This window comes from Raphanus sativus, unplaced genomic scaffold, assembly GCF_000801105.2.
Source record: "Raphanus sativus cultivar WK10039 unplaced genomic scaffold, ASM80110v3 Scaffold3509, whole genome shotgun sequence".
NCBI classification, from domain to species: domain Eukaryota; kingdom Viridiplantae; phylum Streptophyta; class Magnoliopsida; order Brassicales; family Brassicaceae; genus Raphanus; species Raphanus sativus.
The window spans coordinates 1-10,737 of record NW_026618815.1 but is presented as its reverse complement, the minus strand read 5'-3'; the positions used below and the strand labels follow the sequence as shown (position 1 = coordinate 10,737).

General features: G+C 34.9%; 2 pseudogenes; both read left to right on the top strand.

Moving 5' to 3' along the window:
* Nucleotides 1-2: 2 nt before the first annotated feature.
* LOC130506653 (3beta-hydroxysteroid-dehydrogenase/decarboxylase-like) lies at nucleotides 3-2,206 on the top strand (annotated as a pseudogene).
* A 1,574-nt stretch (nucleotides 2,207-3,780) lies between these two features.
* LOC130506654 (3beta-hydroxysteroid-dehydrogenase/decarboxylase-like) lies at nucleotides 3,781-4,638 on the top strand (annotated as a pseudogene).
* Nucleotides 4,639-10,737: the final 6,099 nt, after the last annotated feature.

Here is a 10,737-nt window from a genome sequence, read left to right as displayed (position 1 = left end):
ACATGGCGGCTCCTGATTCGTCCATCAATAGCTACCAGCTTCACTATTCAGTTAATGTTCAAGGTTTGTTGAAAACTAAATCTCTCTATACTGTATGTGAAAAAGATTGTTGTGTGAAAAATCTTGGATGCTTCCGTTACTGTGAGAGAATCTTTCATGGTTTCAGCACAATGACTCGTATTCAGCGACTAAAGCTGGAGGGGAAGCTTTGATCTTAAAAGCGAATGGAAGAAATCGACTACTCACTTGTTCCATACGTCCTAGCAGCATATTTGGTCCTGGTGATAGATTATTGGTTCCCTCCCTTGTAGCTGCTGCCAGGGCTGGCAAATCAAAGGTTGAGTTGTATTGCTTTGCCTTGCACATTCCAATAGTTTTTTCCTTGTACTTATAATTCTCTCTTTTGTCCAGTTTATTATAGGTGATGGAAGTAACCTCTATGATTTCACGTACGTTGAAAACGTTGTGCATGCCCATGTCTGTGCTGAGCGAGCGTTAGCATCAGGAGGGGAAGTGTCTGCAAAAGCTGCAGGCCAGGTATTTGGTTTCAGTTGATTCCATCTTGTTCTTGTCTAATATGAATCAGTGGCACTGTGTGTTGCTGATGGTCTTTGTCTTATAATATATACCTTGATTCATAATGTTTTTTATAGTTCTGTAATGAAATGAGACCATTAGATGAGCTGAATGAATAAGAAAGATCCAACCTTATGCCTGCTTCTTGTGGAAATTAAGAGAGTAAGGAAGTTTAAGTTGTCCTCGTAGCTTTTCCTAGACTTACTTTTCCTTTAGGCTGGGTTATAAGGTGATATACCACATGGATTATACTTAGTTTTCTCTTGGGTTGGTTATAATAAGGTGACATACTAGATACTACTACATGGAAACGGACTATCATTTTCTAGAACTATAATTTATTTTTCTGATAGAAGTTAATCTTTTCGTACTTCAGAGTTTGGGAATCCGCTTAATCTGAAATGAAATGGCTGCGCAGGCATACTTCATTACAAACATGGAGCCAATTAAGTTTTGGGAGTTTATGTCACTGCTTCTTGAAGGACTTGGCTATGAGAGGTACATTTTCTGTAAAACAAGCTACAATAAGGTTCTGCCCCTTGTTAGTCGTAGTTAAATATTACATTTGCTTTCTTAACTTTGTCCACAATTAACTCAGTAACATAGAACTTTTATGCTGATTACATAATAGAAGTTTGTTTCTTAATTCGTAACCCCAACAATTTCTTGCTTTTGTTTTTAGTTAATTGAATCCTAGTTTTCTCCGAAATTCATAAAGCAAAACGCTTACCAAAGAGATTAACAATGTACGTATAAACAACACATCTGGAATTGATGTTTCTTTCTGTTTGTAACCTTTTTTGACCTTGTCTCAGATTAACACCACTTTCTTATAATTTTGCAGGCCAAGTATAAAGATACCTGCTGTTGTGATGATGCCAATAGCACATCTTGTGGAACTTGCATATAAATTACTTGGACCACATGGGATGAAAGTACCACAGCTAACACCTTCTAGAGTTAGGTTTATCTCTTGTAGCAGAACTTTTGATTCCTCAAAAGCAAAGGATCTCTTAGGCTACGCTCCTCTTGTGCCACTTCAGGTTTACACAAACTTCTATTTTCATTGGAGACATATAGATCGATATATACTTTCTGTTTCAGTGCCAGTAACCCTTTCACTTTCATTAATTTGTTATAGGAAGGTATAAAGAGGACAATAGACTCATTCTCACACTTGACGGCTCAAAACCAACCCGAAAAAGAGGGTACGTATTGGTTAGACCATTAGTTTTAAGTTGTATAATTGAAAAAGTGATTTTGGTGGCATGGTTGATATTTGCAGTTCCTGATACTGTTCAATGGAAAAAGCGGACACTCATTGCAATAGTCATTCTGATTACTCTCTATATTAACTTTGTTGCAAGTACCGGTTACTCTGCTATACCCATTGCAATTTTGGTAGCATTAATCTTTTGGAGATTGTTCGGCAGTAAGAAGAGTGACTAAAGAAGATGACTCCATCGTCCCAATAAACCCCAAAACAATTGTGTATTTTGGACTTGTTTTTATTTTTACGGTTCAAATCTGACTCCTTTGTATAAACATCCTTTGGGTGTATGGATGTTGATTGGTTTTAGAGCTGCTTGTATATTTTTCTCCCCTTTGTAACTTGATCTCTGTTACAGTCAATTTCAGTTTTTACTCAGTACCAAATTTTATTAATCTGTTTGGAATCAATCTTTTAGATTTTGTCAAATCATTTACCAGCTAATAAATGATTTATTAAACAAATATACCTGATAACAAAGTTTTAGATCAATTTTAAGTTTAGAAAATCAAAGTAAAAAATAACATCAAACTTATAGCAGAATCACTATAAATTATCACAATTAATATTCACTCATGACAAAAAAAGAACATGCTCAAGAAAAAAATAAAAGCAAAAGACAGAAAGAAAATTTACCAGTAGAAGAAGCATAGTCATGAATTTGAAACTCCTTTATTTTTTTATATTGAACCATTAAAAAGTCATCTTCTTGGACCTGAACAATTTCATTATTAAACATTCATAAGAAAAAGAGCAGTTCTTTTTTTTTTGGACAAAAAAGAGCAGTTCTTATGATTAACAAAAAAGAAGAATCAATAAATAAATTTAGAGAAAATAATTTTTTGTGTGCTGTAGATTTGTTTTCTCTCATTGTCAGAATTGATGAAGATGAATAGAAGATATATCAATCATAATTAGTAGCATATAAAGCTTTCAACCAATTTTTTTTTTTTAAAAAGATTTGAATGTTCAAAATAGAGAATTGATGGAAGAAAAGAGAGAGAGAGAGAGAGTTTGGAGAAGAAAGAGAGAATTAGAGTGTAGTATAAGAACAGAGGGATAGATAGTAGGCTGACAAATATACTGACACCACTGGTAGACTAACACACCTAATAATCTATCAATGGGGTTAAAATCGGAAGCAAATTATTTTTCTCAACCTGTGGATAATCTGCTAATTACATATGATGTTATAGGTATACAAGCCAATTTTTTCTTTGTTTAATACATTTTACTTGGCTACTATTTTTATTACTTACTAATATATTTTCAAGTTAGATACAATAAAATAATAATATAGAATAATAAAATAGATAACTTAATTTAAAATATGTTATTTTTTAATTTATACATTTCGCTATAATACATTTTATAATATATTTATTTATATTACAGAAAAGAAAAATGTTTAAGATAATTTATATCTACATGTTGTGTGTTAAAAGTATTCTTTAAAATACATTATTTTGGTAATTTACGGGATTTTTATGTAAAAATATTGTTTTGTTTAAATAATATAGCTATATTAATTTACATAGTAGCATTTATCATATTATTTTAGTAAATTTTATTGATATATGATATTTTGGATGCTATGATCTCTTTTTTTTTTTTAATTAAGATTTCAAAATACTGTATTAGATTGCTTTTGTTTTGTATCCGATCAAATATTTATTCTTTGTTGGACACAACCTCCCTCCCATATACCAGATTACGAGATTCCTTTGCTTCTCTCTCAAAGACAAAGTTGTCTCCTCTGACTATCGTCGATTGCCACTGCTCTCGCCGTTGACTTCTACCTACCACGCCGTCTCACCGTGAACTGTAATTTCTTCAACTTAAGTCTGATTTGGCTCACCTATTGTTCGATCAAAAGCGCCTTAGTTACTACATCCACTAATGTCCTTTTACTTTTTCCATTTAATTAGTTTTCGGCGGAGAAGAAAATAATGGTGACGGAAGTTACGGAGACGGAGCGCTGGTGCGTCGTCACCGGCGGCAGAGGATTCGCCGCAAGACACCTCGTGGAGATGCTCGCTACCAGACGTCCGCATCGCCGATCTATCTCTGGCGTTACAGCTCGATGCTCACGAGGAGACAGGACTTCTCGGCGATGCAATGCGATCCGGTAGAGTTCAGCACGTCTCCGCTGATCTCCGGAACAAAGCTCAAGTCATCAAAGGTAATCTTTTCACATTCTTCCTTCTCTGTGTTGTTTTTGGTATCTGATGATTATAAAAGTGTGAAACAGCGTTTGAAGGAGCACAAGTGGTGTTCCACATGGCGGCTCCTGATTCGTCCATCAATAGCTACCAGCTTCACTATTCAGTTAATGTTCAAGGTTTGTTGAAAACTAAATCTCTCTCTCTCTATATGTGAAAAAGTGTTGTTTCTTTATGGGATTTTGGATCTGTAGGTAAAAGGAATGTAATTGATGCTTGTGTTGAGGTTGGAGTGAAAAGGCTCATCTACACAAGCTCTCCTAGTGTCGTGTTTGATGGCGTCAACAGTGTTCTGAATGCCAGTGAGATAATGCCGTACCCATCCAAGGTATTATGTGAAATGTTTTGGATGCATCAATGCTTCCGTTACTGAGAGAGAATCTTCATTGTTTCAACACAATGACTCGTATTCAGCAACTAAAGCTGAAAGGGAAGCTTTGATCTTGAAAGCGAATGGAAGAAATGGACTACTCACTTGTTCCATACATACGTCCTAGCAGCATTTTTGGTCCTGGTGATAGAAATAAAAACATTAAAAATTATAACAATAATAAGAGAAAAAATGCGATTAATGGTTGTTATAACATACGAATCATATGTAAGCATTTTTAAAGGTATGACAAACAAAACCAGTAACAGTCATGTTGGTCGAATTTAGCACATTGTCCTTAGGCTGTGATAATAACTCTTCCTGACTTAACATTTAGACCAAAACAAAAAAAACTCTTTCTGAAAATTGATAACAATTAAATCTTTCTGCGACTAAGTTAAAAATGTCAATAATATTAAAATGCTTTATAATTTAACCTTCGTCAACGTATTTTACTCTTCAGAAACGCAAAGCTAAGAAAGTTTTATGGTTTTTACTCGGTCTCTATTTTTTCATATCCAATACTCAGGGCAAGCTATCCTGAAGCTTCGCATTCTAACTCACATATCTACTGTGTATACAGATGAGATGAATGTTGATCTTACGTATAAGTTTATTTGATGTGTTAAAATAACAAGCCTTTATTTTTAGTACTACTACACAGAAATTAAATTTACTTTAAAAATTAGAAGTACAAATTATTATTATATTTAAAATCTTTAATCTTAACATGAATGAAAATGTAAATTTTTTTAAATTTTTCTGTCTAACAAGACACGTAACAGGAAAAACGAACATGTGAAATTCCTATATATTTTATTATTGTTGTTCCAAATTCATAAAATTAAGCATGATCATTCCCTTTATCTATTTTCAGACACTTACATAGAATTTTTATCTACTTGCAAATAGTTTAAGTTATACCACTGCATTTATTTAATTTCCTATTATTTCTCCTACAACTAATTTAATTTACCATATTTTAGTATTTCCAAAACAAGATCTCTAAAAATATATTCTTAATTATGTTTTTCTAAGATTACATTTTAATAATATCTTTTGATAGCTTTTAATATCTTTTACTTAAAATATAAATATACATTTCTTTTTAATATTTACTTTTAAATAATAAAAGTCATAATTAATAATTAACTCACTACAAGAAAACACGAATTTAACGACGACCGTTTTCTTCGGTAATTCGTCGTAAATGAGTGTTTACGACGAATTACCGAGAAAACGCGTTTCGTCGTTAAACATTTGTCGTAACGGATATTTGATCGCCATTTCGTCGTAAGATTATGAGCGACCCATTTCGTTGTAAAGTAAAGGTTAAATTTCCGTCGTAAAGAAGACGTAGATTTTCATGTAAAGCTGACGCTTACTTTCCATGTAAAGAACACGTAAATATTTCTCGTAAAATACACGTAAATATTCCTCGTAAATTCGACGTATATTTACCTCGTAAAATACACGTAATGATTTCTCGTAAAGTAGACGTAAGATATCGTCGTAAAATACACGTAACTATATTCACGTAAATTCGACGTAAAGCTTTGGTCGTTAAGATCTCGTAAAGATTTGTCGTTAAAGTCTCGTGATTTTGCTACGAATTTGCTTCATTTTTAAATATTTTTTAATTTATTTATTTTTAAATTTATTTATAAATATTATTTTATTTCAAAAATATTAGAAATTTAAATAATTAATTAATGCGAAAATATTTTATATAAATAATAAAAGTTTGGAATTTAAAATTATACAATAAAAAAACTAGCTAGGGCCGGGGTTTCTGTGAATCGTCTCCCGGTAGAGGTCTTCACTCCTCCTCTGTACTGCTTCATCTTCCTCCTGTGTACAGGAAGGCTCGGGAACAGGATGCTGTCGTTGCATCTCCGCCAACAACCCCTCCCATTGCGGATTTCCAGAAGCTATAACTTCGAGAAACCCTTATACTCCACCCATACGAGCTTGGAACGATTAGCGCGTGGACGCCAACTCAGTCCGCGTCGACGCCAACTCAGTCTGCGTCGATGCCAACTCAGAACGCAGCTCAGTGACTTCGTCGGCTCGTCTCTGACCATAATACGATGTCGCTCTTGGGACATCGTTGACGGAACCAATTCCCAACATACGTCCCTATTTCTTTGTAATAATCAGGCAACTCCCAAAATATACTCTTCTTGTGCCAGTTGTGCTGAACTCCGTAATAATCAGGCATATTACCGGGAACATGCCAACTACCACCACGAAGAACTGTTTTTAGAGCTCCGTAGTAATCGATTTGCTGTTCAATTTGTTCTCTGGTTAAATACGGAGGAGGAGTGTCTCTCACAACCCTTTTCTGCCTAAACAATTTCTTGTTTCTTCGATAAGGATGATTAATGGGAATAAATCGTAGGTGACAATCGAACCAACTTGTCTTCCTACCGTTCTTCAGCTGAAATGCATCTGTCGTTCCATTACAATATGGAAAAAATAATCTCCCATGTGTAGTCCATCCAGACAACATCCCATAAGCAGAAAAATCACTTATGGTCCACAAAAGTATCGCTCGCATCGTAAAATTCGTCTTCGTTGAGCAGTCATAAGTCCTCACCCCTGTTGACCACAAATCTTTCAACTCTTTTATCAGTGGCTGCAGAAAAATATCCAGAGACCTTTTTGGATGGTTCGGACCAGGTATTAATATGGTCAAGAATAGAAACTCCTGTTGCATGCACAGATCTGGGGGCAGGTTGTATGCCGTCATAAAGACTGGCCACAATGAATATTGTCTCCCTGACATACCGAAGGGACTAAATCCGTCCGTGCATAATCCCATATACACATTTCGGCTATTGCTAGCGAATTGTGGATATACTTTGTTAAAATGTTTCCAAGCTCTTGCATCTGATGGATGAGTCATCTCACCATCCGTCTGAGTATGCTCGGCATGCCATCTCATTTTCCAGCAGTCTCCTCAGATTGGTACAATCTTTTCAATATGTCGGTAATTGGTAGGTACCACATCCTTTGGTACAATACCCTATTACGTCCTCGTCCTTGCGGTTTGAGTCCTGGCTTCTTGCAGAATCGACACTCTGCTAACTTCTCATCATCTCCCCAGTAGAGCATGCAGTTGTTGATGCAATCGTCTATCATCTCAGAAGACAACCCAAGACTATAAACTAGTTTCTGAATCTCATAATAAGAATCAGCAGAAACATGGTCTTCCGGCAAATACTCTTTAAACAAGTATGTTCATGCATTCATGCAACTTTCAGGTAGATTATGATCAGTTTTAATACTCATCATTCTAGCAGCCAACGACAATTTAGAGAGACATTCTCTACAACCACTGTAAAATGGCTGATTCGTAGCATCTAACATTTCATAAAACTTTTTGCATCTATGTTAGGTTCTTCAACTTCATCATCATCATGAGCTACAAATGCATCAGCTACCATATCATGAACCCTATCATAATCTACGATCTGCTCCTCTTGATGGTAACTATATTGATTATGCAAATGATCAACCGGTTCATTCTGAAAATTGCTATTACTACTACTAGCTTCATTCTCATAACTATAACCTTCTCCATGTTGAAACCAGATATAGTAATTTGGCATGAAACCTCTATTTATTAATTTCTTTCAAACATTTTCACGGGTTACCAGTTTTGAATTGTTTCATTTCCGACAAGGACAAAACATCTTACGCTTTCCTGGGCGAGCGGTGTAGAATCTGCTTGATGCATAAATGTCTCTAGTCCATCCAGATATTCTTTCGTCACTCTCTCGTTAGCATCTCTGTGCGTGTACATCCACCTCCGCAACTCAAAATAATTTCCATCACCGGACATTTTTTTTCTTTCATGTTTTTAGATTTTTTCTCTTTTGCATGTGGTATGTTTCAAATAAAACACAAAGGACTTATATATAGGAAAATTTCGAAATGGGTAGGTGATATTTTACTACGAATTAACGACGAAATATAGGTTGTTAGCCAAAATAAAAAACTTGTGTCAACTAAAATTAGGTGGATTCGAGAAACAGTCGCAAAAACCTCGTAATTACTTTCCTCGTAAAATACACGCTACTGTTTACGTGTTTCTTACGACGAAATACACTTTCCTCGTAAACCACACGTTACTTTATGTTTGTTTTACGACGAAATCTTTTCGTCGTTATTTAATGACGAACTTACGTGTTTTTTGTCTTTTCACGTAATTTCCTCGTAAACTCGACGTACATTTACGAGGAAATATTTTCTTCGCTAAGACTGCGTTTTCTAGTAGTGACTATAGTTAACATGAATATTAATTCATTTTTCATTTATGTAATAAGAATAAAATTTCAATAATATTTATATATACATAATTTATATTCGTAATTAAATTACTACACCAAGTAATATATATAAAGTAACTTAATTCAAGTCTTCATAAAATATGAATCATATTTGCATTTAAATGATATAAATTAATTTATTAATTAATTCAATAATTCGAGTAAAAGTCGTTCAATAAACTTATGGTTATCATACGCAAATAAATTTACTAATTTTGGTAATTTGATTAATTTTTATACCAATTAATGATTTAAAATATAATTTGAACACTTAATTAACAAATATATAATCATAATTAATTTTGAAAAATAAAAAATATTTACATACATATTCAATCACATTAGGTAATTTCATAGGTTTTATTTAAGAAAAAAGGACTAATATTTTTTATATATTAGTAATTAATTTTATGATTAGTTTAATAAAAATACATTAAAAAAATGTTTGGAGGGAATAATCTAATTTTCTAAAGAATTTAAAAATCATTCTGGTGATAATACATGGTATAACTTGTTGGTTCTCAAACACTATATAAAGGATAAAACTTAGCCAAAAGACAAATTCATCCCATAATTTTTTTTTGAGCAACATTCATCCCATAAATTTCATATACACTTCATGCTAAGTACTAACAATAAAAGGATAAGACTTAGCCAAAAGACAAATTCAATTCATGAGTATCGTGTCGGAAAAAGATTGGATCACGCTTGAGAGAGAAAACCCTACCCCCAAACCTAGTTGCCGTGCGTCTCACTACTCCGGTCGCAGGAACAATTTCTGATGCAGAAGTCTCGCATTACATGGCTTAAACTTGGTGACCAGAACACCATTTTATTCTACGAGATCGTCCAAAGCAGGACAGCTTATAATGCAATCAGGAAGCTGGTTCTATCATCGGGAGAGATAATCACAGACCCTACTGCAATTAAACAGGCTGCTGCATCTTACTTTGCAAAATTTCTAGGCCCTGTGATCCATCCAGCGCCTCTAACTGATGATATTCCAAGTCTCTCTGAGCTCCTAGACTTTCGCTGCTCTTCTAACATAGCAGAGATTCTTGTCCGTCCCATCTCTGAAGCAGAGATAAAAAATGTGTTGTTTGCAATGCCATCGAACAAGGCTCCAGGACCAGATGGCTACCCTGCTGAGTTCTATCGATCTGCTTGGCCTATCATCAGTAGCGACTTCACCATTGCGGTACAGTCATTTTTTATGTATGGTTTCTTACCAAAGGGAGTCAATGCAACGAGTCTTGCCCTTATACCAAAAGTTCAAGGAGCAGAAACTTTAAAGGATTTTCGGCCAATCTCTTGCTGCAACATCCTCTACAAAGTTGTCTCTAAAATCCTTGCTAATCGCTTAAAAGTCTTCCTACCGGAATTAGTCGAGCCCAATCAGTGTGCATTTGTGAAAGGAAGGCTCCTCCTAGAAAATGTTTTGTTAGCCGCAGAATTGGTAAAGAACTATCACAAGGATTCTATTGGAGCTCGCAGTGTTTTAAAGCTTGATATATCAATGGCTTTTGACTCGGTTAATTGGTAATTCATCTTGGATACTCTTCGTTCTATGAATATACCAGAACAGTTTGTGCACTGGATTCATGTCTGTCTCTCCACCGCAGCTTTCTCAGTTTCTATTAATGGTGAACTTGAGGGTTTCTTTCCAAGTACTAGAGGCCTACGACAAGGTTGTGCGCTATCTCCATACCTCTTTGTCATTGCGATTAATGTTTTATCACGCCTTCTGAACAGAGCAGCCTCAGCCGGGGACATTGGTTACCATCCTACTTGTCGTGAAGTGAATATCACGCATCTCAGTTTCACAGACGACATCATGATCTTCACAAATGGAGATAGGGAATCGCTTCAAGGGATTTTCAGAGTACTGGATCAGTTCGAGCGTCTCTCTGGCCTCACTATAAATCCAGCAAAATCTTCAATTTACATGGCAGGAAGAACCAGTCA